Below are 16187 nucleotides of genomic sequence, written 5' to 3' on the forward strand. Positions count from 1 at the left end.
TTTTGCCTAACCTTAAACTATGTTTGTTTGCTTTAATCCTTTAATTCCAACACTGTCAAAGTATAACTCTGAATCTTGGATATTTCTCATATCTATTTTCCCTAACTGGTTGTTACCTTGTAAGAAATGACTGTTGCTTTGAACAAATCACTATCTGGTTTTGTTCCTTAATTAATGGAAATTTTACTGCACATGATCCTGCTAAGACTTTTACAAGCTGTCAAATTGCTTCCCCTGGACTTGACCCTGGTAAAACCCCTAGTGAGGGTGTGAGAAATGAGTCCACACCCTAATTTTTTTTACTATTTCTTTTTAACACAGTTTATAACAGATAAAGCAATTCAAACTTTTGGTCAGGTGGTACTCCTTTTTAAAGCATTTACTGTATGGACCACAAAAGAATATTTTTTTAAACATTAACCAACTGAGACACAAATAATATTTATGTTGCTAACTTCACAAGCTCTTGACCTAATTGTCTCCAGACTATTACTAAGAATTAAAGGACCCTAACTTATTGTTGTTGGTCTAAAGTCCTATGCCTAATAGCTTAATTTTAGACAACCTCAGATGTTCCCCTACCCATAATCTATAATTGAATAGATCTGGTATTAAGCTTGCAAACCTTTTGACTATAGGAAATTGACACCAAGAGTAGGGACATAACAGGGATGCAATATCTCCTCAGCTTCTTGTCAATTCCAGGCAGGATTAGATTGTTCACTTGCATTCAGTCAGGCTTAAGGTCTGCCTGGTGTCAGTGGGGAAATTGAGTCAGGAGAATCCCACCTTAGCCCATGCTGAACAGCCGCTCTCCCACCCTTCCCTTGAGATCACCTATGCAGTTCATGCCAGTAACTCATGAGCTTACTGGCATCATGGATTGGAGGCTCAGATTGCCTTTCTTGTAACCCATACCTGGAGTTAGACTCAGAAGAACAGTCACTTAATAGTCCTATCACATTTAAAAATGGCAAGTTCCAAAAACCAGGTTTCAAATATGATTATAATTTCACTTTGGCTAAGAAACATCTTTTGAGGCAAGTCTTAAGAGGTTTACATGCCATTCTATATATGTTCTAGTTCCTGATGAAATGGCAATCATAAAATCAAATTTACCATTAAAATCTTAACTTTTCCATCAATGCCAAATTTTACCTGAGGTTACCTTCCTCTAGGAAATTTAGACTGAAATTCTTTTCTCCAAACTAAAGATGCCATTGATTTATTCTCAGTAATTAATCCATTCTATTGTTTTAATACTAATTGCTTTTACCTCACTTTGTAACGTGTCCAATTTTTCTCCCCATCACTCCCCTCCCCCCACTTCCTAATATCTTGCATTCTGATTACTCGTACCCTCCCCTCCATCACACCCCATCCCTCTCCTATCCCCATCTTCTCTTTTTTCTTGCAGGGCAAGATAAATTTCCATACTCCTATCCCTATAGTTCTTATTTCCCTATTATCTGCAATAAAAATTCTCTACATTTGTTTCTAATACTTTGAATTCCAACTTCTCCACCTCCCCCCACCCCATCCCCAGCCCCACTGAGAAGGCAAGCAATTCAACACAGACTAAATATGTGTTGTTTTGGAAAAGACTTCCGTAATAATCATGTTGTGTAATACTAATTATATTGCCCTCTGACCTATCCCATCCCCCTTTATTTTTCCCCTCTACAATTGGCCTTGTCCCTTCTCAAAAGTGTTTATTTCTAGTGACTCCCTTCTCCCATTTGCCCTCCCTACTAACATTTCCCTCACTCCACTTATTGTCTCCTCTCCTACTTTCCTGTAGTGTAATGTCAATTTTCATATCAAATTTAGTGAGCATGTTATTCCCTCCTTCAGCCACACATGGGGAGAGTAGCTTTATTTTTCCCCTCACCCCTTCGCCTTTATCTTTTCCATTGAATAAGATTTTTCTTATCTCTTTTATGAGTTATAGCCTGCCTCATTCCATTATTCCCTTTCTCTTCCCGGAATTTTCCTCCTTCACCCCTTAATTTTTTATTTTATATTATTTTATTTTGTGTGTGTGTGTGTATGCATATGTGTCTATGTGTGTGTGGATATCATCTCTTCTGATATAACACATGCTGTACTCTCTATCTATGTCTATGTGTATGTACAATATAACCAACTACCCAAATACTGAGAAAAGATTCAAGAGTTAAAAATATTTTCTTTCTATGTAGTAATGTAAACAGTTCAGCTTTAGAAACTTTTATGATTTTTCTTTTCCATTTACTTTTTCATGCTTCTCTTGATTCTCATCTTGGGAAGTCAAATTTTTAAATACAGATCTGGTCTTTTCCTCAACATGAATTCTTGAAGGTCATCTATATCACTGAAAGACCATTTTTTCCCTTGAAGTATTGTATTCAGATTTGCTGGGTAGGTGATTCTTGGTTTCAATTCCTGTTCTTTTGACTTCTGAAATATCCCACTACAAGCCCTTCAATCCCTTAATGTCGAAGCTGCCAGATCCTGTGTTGTCCTGATTATATTTCCACAGTACTCAAATTGTTTCTTTCTAGCTGCCTGCAATATTTTCTCCTTGACCTAGGAACTCTGAAGTTTGGCCACAATATTCCTAGGAGTTTCTCTGTTCAGGTTTCTTTCAGCAGGTGATTGATGAATTCTTTCAATATCCATTTTGCCCCCTAATTCTATAACATCAGGGCAATTTTCCTTGATAATTTCATGGAAGATAACGTGTAGGCTCTTTTTTTTTATCATGGCTTTCAGGTAGTCCTATAATTTTTAAATTATTTCTCCTGGATCTATTTTTCCAGGTCAGTTGTTTTTCTAATGAATTTTTCCATTATATTCTATTTTTTTTTCAAATTTTTGGTTTTGTTTTCTAACTTCTTGGTTTAACTCAGTCATTTGTTTCCCTGAAGTCAATTCTCTCTTTCAATGAATTATTTTGTTCAGTGAGCTTTTGAACCTTCTCTTCCATTTGATTAATTCTGCTTTTTAAAACCTCCTTCTCCTTGTTGGATTTTTTTCCAATTGAGTTAGCCTCTTTTTAAAGCTGTTATTTTCCTCAGCGTATTTTTCGTTCTCCTTTAGTAACCTTCTAACTTGTTTTTTAAGATCTTCTACATCCTGATCCCAGTTTAAGTTCACTTTGGAGGCAAGGGCCTCGACTTCCTCTGACAGTATGCCTTGTTCTTCCTCATTTGAAAGGATGGGGGGAGACACCTGTTCCCCAAGAAAGTAACCTTCTATGTCTTATTTTGTTTCCCTTTTTGGGGCATTTTCCCAACCAGTTACTTGACTTCCGAGTTTCCTCTCCACAACCGCCTCACCTCCAGTTCCACCAAGCCAACATTTGGGGGCTGAGATTCAAATGAGCTGCTCCCAAGCCCCAAGGGTTTTTGGTGGGGGCAGGGCTGCTGTTCAGTGTGAGATTAAGTTCAGCTGCTCAGGTGGGGGCAGGATGGCCACACGGGGTTCATTTTCCCTCAGGGGGTTTATGAGGAGACCTTCAACAATGGCTGGGGGCTACTGCCTCCTTTGGGAGCCCCTGTCTGCTGCTGCATCTACTGCTGCCTCCTGAGGGGGCCTGAGTTATGGGGAACCTCTACTCCTTTCTTTGCCAGATGAAAAGGCCCTCTCAATGTCTTTTGGCGTCTGTGGGTTGAGGGACCTGCACTGCCACTGGATATTCTGTCCCTGAAGGCTGCTCAAATCTGCTCCTCTCTGTGCTGTGTGGCCAAGGCAGGACTGGGCTCTGCTCCAAGTCTGGTGCACACCAGACTTTTCCTGTCCATTTTTCAGGTCTCTCTCCAGAACAGAAATCTCCTCCACTCCATTGTTTTGTGGTTTCTGGTGCTCTAGAATTTGTTGAGAGTTCTTCTTCACAGGTGTTTTATGGGCTGTGGGGCAAGAGCTAAGCGTATGTGATTCTTTCTACTCTGCCATCTTGGCTCCTCCCCACACACCTTAATTTTTGCATCTTGGTTCACAATAATTCCCTTCACACTCTGTAGTTTAGTCAAATTACAGTAATCCCCATTTCTACTTACCATCCTGTCCTTTTTCACTTTTGCTTTTGTACTTATTCCCTTGCCTATAATGGACTCCTCCCATTTCTATATCTGCTGAATTACTTGCTGTCTTTAAAGGATCCTCTTCCAACCTCAAATGGAAATGTCTTCTATCTCTTCTAATCTTACATATAATTTGTTTTGACTTCCCTTTACAAAACCTAGGATCAATACTCTATAGCCAGAAGAGATCTCAAAGGCATTGTAGTCCAACTCCTTCATTTCATGTCAGGAGAGTGAAGCCTAAGTAAGTTAAGTGACTTACTCAAAGTCACATAGATAACAAATGTCAGAAGTAAGAACTGATTCTTTGCCTATATTTTTACCTTATTTTCCTCACAAGGTACTAAGCTCCTCAAGGGTAATGAAAAGGAATTATGCAATTTAAAGTTACAGGAAAAGAAATGCCATGGAGTCAGAAAAGAACTGTGTGTATGTAGGTGTTTATTTTAAAAACAGGGTGCAGCAAATTGAGTATTTACCAAATCATTTTCACCAAGGCAATTTTGAAAAATCAATTATTGCATATGTGTATGTATGTGTCTATAAGGTGTGTATGAGTATCTGTGTGTGTATTTTTTTCCTAATATGATGTCAATTTCTTTTGATTTTAAGTGTTGCCAAGTACCATTTTGTATGTTTGAAATGGTTCTATTTAAAATGATTGGTCTTCACTGAACTGGAATATCTGTTTGTTGATATACTAAAAAACAAATGAATGAATAAAGGAATGAATGAGTGAGTCAATGAATACATAAAATAATGCCACATCTGAAAGCAAGAAAAAAGAAAAAGGAAAAATTGGGAGAAGCTGATGATATTAGAGAAGGAGGAAATGATCATCAGAGAAATGACCCAGTAAGGTGGAAAAGTATTAGATTCAGAGTATGAGTGGAAGGGAGATTAGAATCAGAGAAAAGATAGTATCTCTTTTTCTGGAACTGCAGGTTAAAGCAGCTGGATGACATAGTGATTAAGTGGAGGACTTAAGAAAGGCAGAGTTCAAATCCTACTTCAGATACTGTATTTTTGATTCTAGACAAGTCACCTCACTTCTTTCTTTCAGTTTCCTCAATTATAGAATGGGTGTAATAATAACGCCTACCTCACAGGGTTGTTATGAGGATCAGAGGAGATGATGCTTATTAAAGTGGTCTGAACACTTTAAGGACCTATGCAATTGCTTGCTATTATTAATGTGAGAGGGGAATTATTAAGAAAGTGATTCATTAAATTGAAAGTAAAGAGCATATTAGAATATTCATGTGGAATAACCTCAGCCCCACTCCATAGACCCAACTTCTATTAAGTAAATGACCTTATGTAATTCCTTCCATTTTTGCTGACTAGATGACCAAATGAGCTCTCTCATATGCTATAACTATTATCCTCCTAATACTTAACCATTTGCTTACATACATGATGTAATCAAAAGACCACTCAGCTTGGAGTCAGAGGATTTCAGTTTGAGCTCTGATTCTGCTCCTTGCAACCAGAGCCTCAGTTTCTTCAGTTATGAAATGATAAAAAGTTATTTGTAATTCCTTATCTTGAGAACTGATGTCCATAATAACCACCATGAGTCATCAAAAAAGGTTAGAATTTGTTCAGTATCCCTTATGAAGGGAAAGAAGTCTGTAATACATTTAGAAAAATTTTGATAAAAAATGATTGACTTCTTAAAAAATGTGGTGCAAACTTCTACAACTTGAAAAATTCGCTTCTCTGGCTTAATGTTAATTTCTTTACAATGCCAGAAAAAAGAGGCATTAATGTATATTCAAATATAAGCATTCTACTACTTAGAGACAAGAAATTTCTCATTACAAAACTGTTCTAAGTCTTGTAGTTTTATTTTAATGATAGCCTTGGGGACATTGGATGTCTAATGCTACACTATTTGTTCCCCACTCTGTGAAATTGGTGAGTAGTCTGATGTATGTTTAACTGTCTTAAAAAAAAAAAAAACTCACATTAGTGTCAGGTTTCAGAGTAGTTTCCTCTACCATAAGCAAATTGTCACATTCAATTTAGAGCACTTTGGAGTTTCTGCAAAGAAAAACTTACTCTAGGTTTTGCTCCTAGGTGGTTAGGAGGCATATGTACCAATTTCCCTGGAGCTTTTCATTTCAGTGTTCCAGGCAAAATGCAGTATAATTTTTTTATAATATCTTCCACTTGATACTTGGACATCAGCTGGGTAAATCTTATACGGAGCAACACAGATTTTAAGCTATGTGAGTTGGGAGTAGAAGGTAATGGCAAATTTCATCACCTGTCTCATAACCACAGTATTTTGACACTGTCATCCTACTATTCATGATGTAAAGGCTCCTACTGGGATTTTTTGACATTTGGTCATATCTGAGTAGTCTGAAATATCCAAACCATAGTGAAGTTTAGTAACTTCTGGATGTAGCCTGGAAGGTGAATTCAGAGAAGGGCAAGCATCTGGCAGACAGGGAAATTATGATCAGTGAATCACAGAATGTTAACAGTTGGAAGGAACATCAGAGGTCATATAGTCCAACTCATTAATTTTATAGATAAGGTTCAAATGAGACAATGTATGCAAAATGTTAAAGCAATATATAAAGAGCAGAGAGACAGACCAGAACAGCGGACTAAGTGCTACACTTTATCTAAATGCATTCACCACGAGTTCAAATTCAATCACTAACACTGACTAGTTCTGTGACTATAGGCAAGATATTTCCACCTCACTTACACTGTGTTTCCTTCATCTGTAGAAGAGGAGTCATAATACCTTCAGTACTGACACCCAGAGATATCATGAGGCTCAAGAAAGATAGTGCATAAAAAAGAACTTTCAAACTTTAAGACACTATATAAAAATGTTAAATATTATTAACATAGGGTAAAAAAAAAAAAGTTTTTAATCTTGTTCAATAGAATGAAAAGTCCTATGAAAAGTTAAACAGGAAAAGTTCTGTTATAAAAATAATGTACTGCAGATTTGCACAGGAGGATAAAACAATAATTTTTCAAAGTTTAAAAAAGTATTTAGATATAAGCTCTTTTTGATAGGCCTTCTGAAACCATCTTGAAAGTAACTCCAGTAGAAGCATGACAGAGATGGTGTGCAGCCTTGAGATCACATGTGACTTTCTAGGTCCTTGGCTGTATCCTTTTGACTGAGTCCAAGATTTGCAGAAGAAATCTTTTTATTAAGGGAATTTGTTCTGTGAAGTTTGGATTCAGCCAAAAGACTGCACTTGAGGATTGAGGATCATATGTAGCCTAAAGGGCACAGGTTCTCCACCTCTGGTACCTTGTCCTATTTCCACTTGACTTTCATCTCTTCTACTTGTTATAGTTCATTCTTTCAGTCACTTCCAGCTCTTAAGGAACATATAGACCACAGCACACTAGGCTCTTCAATCCTCCACTCTCTCCCCAATTCTCTCCAAGTCGTGGCTCTTGCTCCTTTCCATTTCATCCTGTGCTGTACCTTGCTCCTTTTTTCCTTCAATCTTTCCCAACATCAGAGTCTTTTCCAATGAGTCCTATCTTCTCATTAGGTGACCAAAGTATTTAAGTTTCAACTTCAGTATTTCACCTTCTAGTGAATAATCTGAATCAAATATTTCTTTAAGTATTGAATGACTTGATCTCCTTGTTGTCCAAGGGACTCTCAAAAATCTTTTCTAGCACCACAATTGGAAAGCATTGATCTGTGGTGCTTAGCTTTCTTTATAGTTCAACTCTCACAGGCATGGATTGCTATTTGAAAACCAAAAACAAACCAAACAAACAAAAACTTAGTTTTTACCAAATGGACCTTTGTTGACAAGATGATGCATCTGCTTTTTATTATGCTGTCCAGATTTGCCATGGTTTGTTTTCCTTCCAGGGAGCAAGTGTCTTTTAATTTCATGACTGCAGTTACCATCTGTAGTGATCTTTGAGCCCAAGAATGTAAAATTTGATGCTGCTTCCATTTCTTCTTCCTCTATTTTCCAGGAAGTAATAGGATCATTGCTAAGATTCTACTTTTTTGGTTTATTTTATGGTAAGCATCAAGACACTTTTACACTCTTCTCTCTCACCCTCAACAAAAGTTTTCTTAAATCTTCACTTTTTGGAATAAGGATGGTGTCATCTATATATCTGAGATTGTTTTTGTTTCTTTTGCAACCTGAGTTCTGGCTTTTGATTCATCCAGCCTGGAATTTTGCATGACGTACTCTGCATATAAGTTAAATAAGGTGGCAATACACAGTTTTGTCATGTTAATCTCTCTGAAGATATATCAAATTTTATTTTCATCCATATAGTCAAAGGGTTTAGTTTAGTCAATAAAGCAGAAGTAGATCAAATGTCCTTGTTTTCTCCATAATTCAGCAAATATTGGCATTTTGGTCTCTAGTTTCTCTGCATCTTCCTGTTCTTCTGGTAATTCTTGGTTCAATTGTTGTTCAGGTCTAGCTTGCAGAATCTAAAGAATTACCTTTCTGACATGTACAATGAAATTTTTTGGTAATATGAACATTCTTTGGCACTGACATTCTTTAGAATTGGGACATAAACTGATCTTGTGCAATCCAGTGGTCACAATTGAATTTTCAAAATGTGTTGGCAAATTGAGTTCCACACTTTAACATCATTGTTTTATATTATAAATAGCTGAGCTGGAATTCTATTACCTTCACTAGTTTGATTGTTAATAGTACTTCCTAAAGCCCACTTGACTTTATCATTCAGGGTGTCTACCTCTAGATCAGTAACCACACCATCATCATTATCAGTGATGTTAAGATATTTCTTGACCAGTCCTTCTGTGTATTCTTGCCACATCTTAATCTTTTCTACTTTTGTTATGACCCTAGCACTTTTGTCTTTTATTAACCCTTTTTTGCATTAAACATTTTTTTGATATGTCTAATTTTCTTGAAGAGATCTCTTATCTTTCTCATTCTATCACTTTCTTTTATTTCCTTGCATTTCTCATTTGAGAAAACCCTTGCTATTTCCTGGAATTGTGTAATTAGTGGGGTATAACTTTTCCTTTCTCCTTTCCCTTTAATATTCTTTCTTTACTCAGCTATTTGTAATGCCTCATCAGATAGCTATTTTACTTTCCCTCTCTCTACTTTCTCTTTGGAATTTTTTTGGTTGTTCCTTTTATACAATATTGTTAAACTCTGTCCATAGTTTTTCAGGCACTCCATTTATCAGATCAAATTATTTACATCTATTCACCATTTCCGTGTCATATTCATATGGGATGTTATTTACTTCATACATTTGTGGTGTGATAAATTTCTTTACTTTCTCCAATTTAAGTCTCAATTTTGCAATAAGAAGTTCATGATCTGATTTTGGAGGGGAGTAGCCAAGATGGTGGAGTAGAAAGACACACATGTGCTACTTCCAAACACACAGCCCATAAAATATCTGTAAAGAAGAACTCCCAACAAATTCTGGCACAGCAGAAACCACAGAACAATGGAGCGGATGAGATTTCTGTTCCAGAGAGACCTGAAGACCTGACGAGAGGGGTCCGTCGTGCACCTGACTCAGAGTGGAGCCCAGCCCTGCGTTGGCCACACAGCACTGAGAGGAGCAGATCCCAGCAGGCTTCAGGGACAGAATCTCCAGCAGCCATGCACCCACAGGTGACAAGGAGTGGTGAGAGAGTCTTTCTGGGTGGCTGACAGGGGAGTGGGGTTTTCCCCTGGTTTGGGTCCCCTCAGGAGTCAGCAGCGAGGGCGGGGGTGGACAGGGGCTCCCAGAGCAGGCAGGAGCTTGGATCCATTGTTGAATGTCTCCACATAAACCCCCAGAGGGAACTGAGTCCCCTGTGGCAGCCCTGCCCCCACCTGAGCACCTGAACTTAATTTCACACTGAATGACAGCACCACCCCCACCCAAAGCCCTGAGGCTGGGAAGCAGCATTTTAATCTCAGACCCCAAGCATTGTTTGGGTCGATCTGGAGGCTGGGGGTGGGGGTGGAGGTGGTGGAGGAAAGAAAACTCAGAAGTCAAGTCACTGGCTGGGAAAATGCCCAGAAAAGGGAAAAAAAACAAGACTATAGAAGGTTACTTTCTTCATGAACAGATATTTCCTGCCTTCCTTTTTGATGAGGAAGAACAATGCTTACAATCAGGGAAAGACACAGAAGTCAAGGCTTCTGTATCCCACACATACAAAATAAATATACCATGGACTCAGGCCATGGAAGAGCTCAAAAAGGATTTTGAAAATCAAGTTAGAGAGGTGGAGGGAAAACTGAGAAGAGAAACGAGAGAGATATTTGATATATCTTTGGAGAGATTAGCATGACAAAAACAAGAGAGATGCAAGACAAGTATGAAAAGCGGGTCCACACCTTGCTAAAGGAGACCCAAAAAATGCTGAAGAAAATAACACCTTGAAAAATAGGCTAACTCAATTGGCAAAAGAGGTTCAAAAAGCCAATGAGGAGAAGAATGCTTTCAAAAGCAGAATTAGCCAAATGGAAAAGGAGGTTCAAAAGCTCACTGAAGAAAATACTTCTTTCACAATTAGAATGGAAAAGATGGAGAAAAATGACTTTATGAGAAACCAAGAAATCACAAAACAAACAAAAAAAAGAATGAAAAAATGGAAGATAATGTGAAATATCTCATTGGAAAAACAACTGACCTGGAAAATACAACAAGGAGAGACAAATTAAAAATTATTGGACTATCTGAAGGCCCTGATCAAGAAAAGACCCTAGACATCATCTTTCATGAAATTATCAAGGAAAACTGCCCTGATATTCTAGAACCAGAGGGCAAAATAAGTATTCAAGGAATCCACAGACCACTGTCTGAAAGACACCCAAAAAGAGAAACTCCTAGGAAAATTGTGGCCAAATTCCAGAGTTCCCTGGTCAAGGAGAAAATGTTGCAAGCAGCTAGAAAGTAACAATTCCAGTATTGTGGATATACAATCAGGATAACACAAGATCTAGCAGCTTCTACATTAAGGGATTGAAGGGCATGGAATAGGATATTCCAGACGTCAACGGAACTAGGACTAAAACCAAGAATAACCTACCCAGCAAAACTGTGCATAATACTTCAGGGGAAAAAATGGTCTTTCAATGAAATTGGGGACTTTCAAGCATTCTTGATGAAAAGACCAGAGCTGAAAAGAAAGTTTGACTTTCAAACACAAGAATGAAGAGAAACACGAAAAGGTAAACAGCAAAGAGAAGTCATAAGGGACTTACTAAAGTTGAACTGTTTACATTCCTACATGGAAAGAAAATATTTGTAACTCTTGAAACTTTTCAGGATCTGGGTAGTGGGTGGGATTACACACACACACATACACGCACACACACACACGCACACACACAGAGAGACAGAGAGCACAGAGTGAATTGAATAGGATGGGACCATATCTTTAAAAAATGAAATTAAGCGGTGAGAGAGAAATATATTGGGAAGAGAAAGGGAGAAATGGAATGGGGCAAATTATTTCTCATAAAAGAGGCGAGCAAAAGACTTTTTAGTGGAGGGAAAAAGAAGGGAGGTGAGAGAAAAACATGAATTTTACTCTCATCACATTCCACTAAAGGAAGGAATAAAATGCACACTCATTTTGGTATGAAAACTTATCTTATGATACAGGAAAGTGAGGGAGAAGGGGATAAGCAGGGTGGGGGAATCATGGAAGGGAGAGCAATGGGAGGAGGGAGCAATTTGAAGTCAACACTCTTGGGGAGGGACAGGATCAAAAGAGAGAATCGAAGCAATAGGGAGCAGGATAGGATGGAGGGAAATATAGTTAGTCTTACACAACATGACTATTACGGAAGTCATTTGCAAAACTATACAGATATGGCCTATATTTTATTGCTTGCCTTCCAAAGGGAATGGGTGGGGAGGGAGGGATGAAGAGAAGTTGGAACTCAAAGTTTTAGGAACAACTGTCAAGTACTGTTCTTGCTACTAGGAAATAAGAACTACAGGTAAAGGGGTATGGAAAGTTATCTGGCCCTACAAGACAAAAGAGAAAATGGGGACAAGGGAAGGGAGGGATGATAGAAGAGAGCACAGATTGGTCATAGTGGCAATTAGAATGCTCGGTGTTTGGGGGCGGGGGATGGGACAAATGGCGAGATAATTTGGAACCCAAAATTTTGTGAAAATGAATGTTAAAAGTTAAATAAATTAATTAAATTACAAAAAAAAAAAAAAAAGGAGTTCATGATCTGAGCCATAGTCGTCCCCAGGTCTTGTTTTGACTGATTATTTAGAACTTCTCCACATCTGATTGTAAAATACATACCTAATTTTATTTTGAAATTGACCATCTGGTGATGTCCATATGTAGAGTTGCCTTTTAGGTTGTTGAAAAAGAATGTTTCCTTTGACCAGAAGGTTATCTGCACAAAAGTAAACTAGTCTCTATCCTGCATTATTTTGTACTCCAAGACCAAACTTGCATGCTATTTAAATTATATTTTTATATCCTACTTTAGTGTTCCAATCCACTATGTTGAATACAATTTTTTTTGGTCTTATTTCTAGAAGTTATTATATATTTTCATAGAACTGATTAACTCTGACCTCCTCAGCATCAGTGGTTGGATCATAGTCTTGTATTGCACTGATGTTTACACTTTGCTTGGATTCAAACAGATATTGTTTAATTTTTTTTTTTTTTGAGATTATACCTCAGTAACTGCTTTTCTCACCATTTTATTGACCATGAGTGTCACTCCATTTCTTCTAAGGAATTCTTACTCACAGTAGTATGTGCAATGATTTCCTGAATTAAATTTGCACATTTCCATGCATTTACGTTCACTGACACCCAAGGTGACTATATCCAATATGCCCATCTCCTGTTTGACCACATGCAGCTTACTTTGGTTCAAAAATCTTACATTCCTATGTAATTTTGATCTTTTTCCATCAGACTTTCCTATTGTCATGGGAAAAATCTGTAGCTGAGCTTCCTTTTGTTTCAGATGCTTCATCAAGACTGCTGCTCTTTAGTTTTCCTCTGCTGCTTCCTTTTATCTTGTTGGCCAGCTTCTGATCTTTTGGAGTCATATCTTTTATCATTTTAATACTGTTTATGTGTTGCTGTTTTGGCAAAGATTCTAGAGGAGTTTGCCCTTTTCTTCTCCAGTGGATCTCCATTTGTCACAACTCTGTACTATATTCTTTAGGTCTTGAGCAAGTTTCCCTGAGCTCCATAAGGCCCTCTGCTACAACAAGACAGTGATTCAGAAGAGATTTCTTCTAGTTCTCTATATTTTGAAAGTTCTTTGTTCCATGCCACGTGGAGGTTATGAGTATTTGGTTTGCCAACATCTTGTCCTTAAATTCTTTATGGGTAAATGTTGTCTCTGGATAATTGAAAGGTGAATTCAGACTGTGATAATTGAAGTCAGGAAGTATGATGACTGAGAAATAACCATTACATTTGAGATCAATGGTCACTAGGAGCAGAAAGTTTTAGTTGAATGATGAAATCAGAAACCATATTATAGATAGTTAAGATTGAGTAAAAAGGAAATGGAGACACCCATTGTGCATGACTTTTTCAAGGAATTTAGCCAAGGAAGTGGTGAGGGGGAATATATAGGATGATAGCTAGCAAAGATGGTAGGATCAAGTGAGAGTAATTTTTGTTGTTGTTATTTTCTCCAGTTAATTTTTGTATTTCCTTTTCCATTTGACCAGTTTTCCCATTTAGGTTTTGTGCTTCCTTTTCCATTTGACCAGTTTTCCCAATTAGGATTTGGGTTTCCTTTTCCATTTGACCAACTGCTCCTTTTAGGGAGTTATTTTCTCCAGTTCATTTTTGAACTTCCTTTTCCATTTGTACAATTTTCCTTTTCAAAGAGATGTTCTCATCAGTGAATTCTTTTTTTATAATTTTAAAATCATTGGCCAGTTTTTCTTCTATTTCCTTCTTCAGCTGTTCCAGGAGAGCTACTTGTGCTTGCGAGTTGTTCATAGTCCCTTCTGAAGTTTCAGATGGAAGTACAGTCTCAGCTCTGACCTCTTTGGTGTTTGTGTTTTGGTCCTTATCCCCATAGAAAGATTCTATGATTTTTTTCAGTCTTCTGCTTTTTCTTGTTCATGATGTTGATTGAATGTTGTGGCTTTTGATTCTTTCAGTCAGTTAATACTTAGAAGACATTTTGGAGATCATAGAACGAAGGTTGGGTAGATCAAGATTGGGGTAATGAAGGTACTATGTTGAGAATGAAATGATGGAAATGAGGAAGCATGCCCAGAGGGTTGGAGAACAGTATTTATTCAATAACAGAGGTTCTCAGAATCATGGGAAGAGGGTGGCAGTATGCAGCAGTGCAAATTATCAACACTAAGTGGCTGGGATGAGAGAGATTAAGAGGAGCAGGATAAAAGATGAGCCAGTAGTGAACAGAGAGTAGCAAGCTGAGAACTGTCATATTATGGAGGACCCGAGGAGGGATGTCTTACTCGGTAAGGACACACAATTACACACTACACTATCTATGATTACTTTTCACTTGCAATCTAGCCTGCATCACTTTGTCTCTCCTCTTGCATTTCAGTCTCTCATATGATACTTCATTGTGTATATAGTGGCATGGTCTTTTTCGGCAGCAAAGGACAAACACACATAAATAGAATCCCCTCTTATTGGTCTGAAAGCTGCTTGATGTCAGGGACTGAATCATTTTGCATCTTGTATTCTCAGCATTTAATATAGTGGGTTCCATATAAGAGGTATATAATTGATCTATGACTTTATCAACATATATATATGTATATGTTATATATTTTGTTATAAACAACAGTGTATATTATATGTTATGTGTATGTATAACCTGTGCACATTATATATTTTATTCATATATGGGTTAATCTACATCTATATGTACATATACGTATATCTACCTACATCTAATATATCAATATTCATCCACTTCTCTTTATCTCCATCTACATACATGCATATACATATGTCTACGCATATATATGAACATATTATATACTTTATTATAAATAGCATGAATCATATACATAGGGTAGCTAGGTGGTAGAGTGGATAGAACGCTGGCCTGGAGACAGGAAGAACTAAGTTCAAATCCAGCCTCAGAGCTTTACTAGCTGTGTCAAAGCAAGTCACTTAATCCTGTTTGGCTGAATTTCCTCATCTATAAAATGAGCTGGAGAAGGAAATGGCAAACCACTCCAGTGTATTTGCCAAGAAAACCACAAGTATGGTCACAAAGAGTCAGACTAAGCAACAATAATTACATATATGTGTTACAGTATATTATATGTACTAATGGACATATATATTTTCTATGTGTTAACATTGCTATATGCGTATCTATATGCATCTGTACATCCATATGCAAATTTAGGCATAACTAAGTAGTAATTGTTTCTTTTTTACCCCAAATCCTTGAAGGTCTTCTTCCAGTTTGATTCTTTTTTTTTTTTTTTTTATTAAAGGGGCCACCCCTTGATTAACTACTTAAAGAAGCCTATTCATTGAATTGGTGTATTTCACTCAAAGAAAGAATGTGATAAAACCTTAGCCTAAAATGGCCAAGATCCCACATTGCATCCTGGACCATCTCCAGTCATTCTGATGAATAGCAGGCCACTGGACCCAGATGGTTCAGAAGAAGAAAGTTGGTGACCTTGCACAGCATTCCCTCACTCAAATGAAAGTCAACTGCAAGTCATGTCATGTCATCTTGATGTCATGGTTCTCTTCAAGGATGAAGTACAAACACAGCAACAACTATCTACCCATCTAGTTACCTAATTTTCCTTACCCAAACATTTCCTTTATACTGCTGTCAGTGTCATTTTCCAAGTATAGTTCTAATTTTCTCTATTATTCAATAAAATCAGTGGCTCTCTACAATTTCCAAGATTTACTATAATTTCTTCTGTTAGGCATTTAAAGCTTACCAAAATCTGGTGCCAACATACCTTTCTAGCTATTCATTTAGTATTCACATCAATGCCTTCTAACATGCAGTCAAACTGGCCTTCTTATTATTCCACATAAATTATTCCATTTCCTGTCTCCATGTCTTTGCATAGGCTCTCCCTCATCCTTGGGATTCCCTCCATTCTCCCTTCTTCCTCTTCAATTTGGCT

This window comes from Notamacropus eugenii, chromosome 7 (genome assembly GCF_028372415.1).
Source record: "Notamacropus eugenii isolate mMacEug1 chromosome 7, mMacEug1.pri_v2, whole genome shotgun sequence".
Lineage (NCBI taxonomy): Eukaryota > Metazoa > Chordata > Mammalia > Diprotodontia > Macropodidae > Notamacropus > Notamacropus eugenii.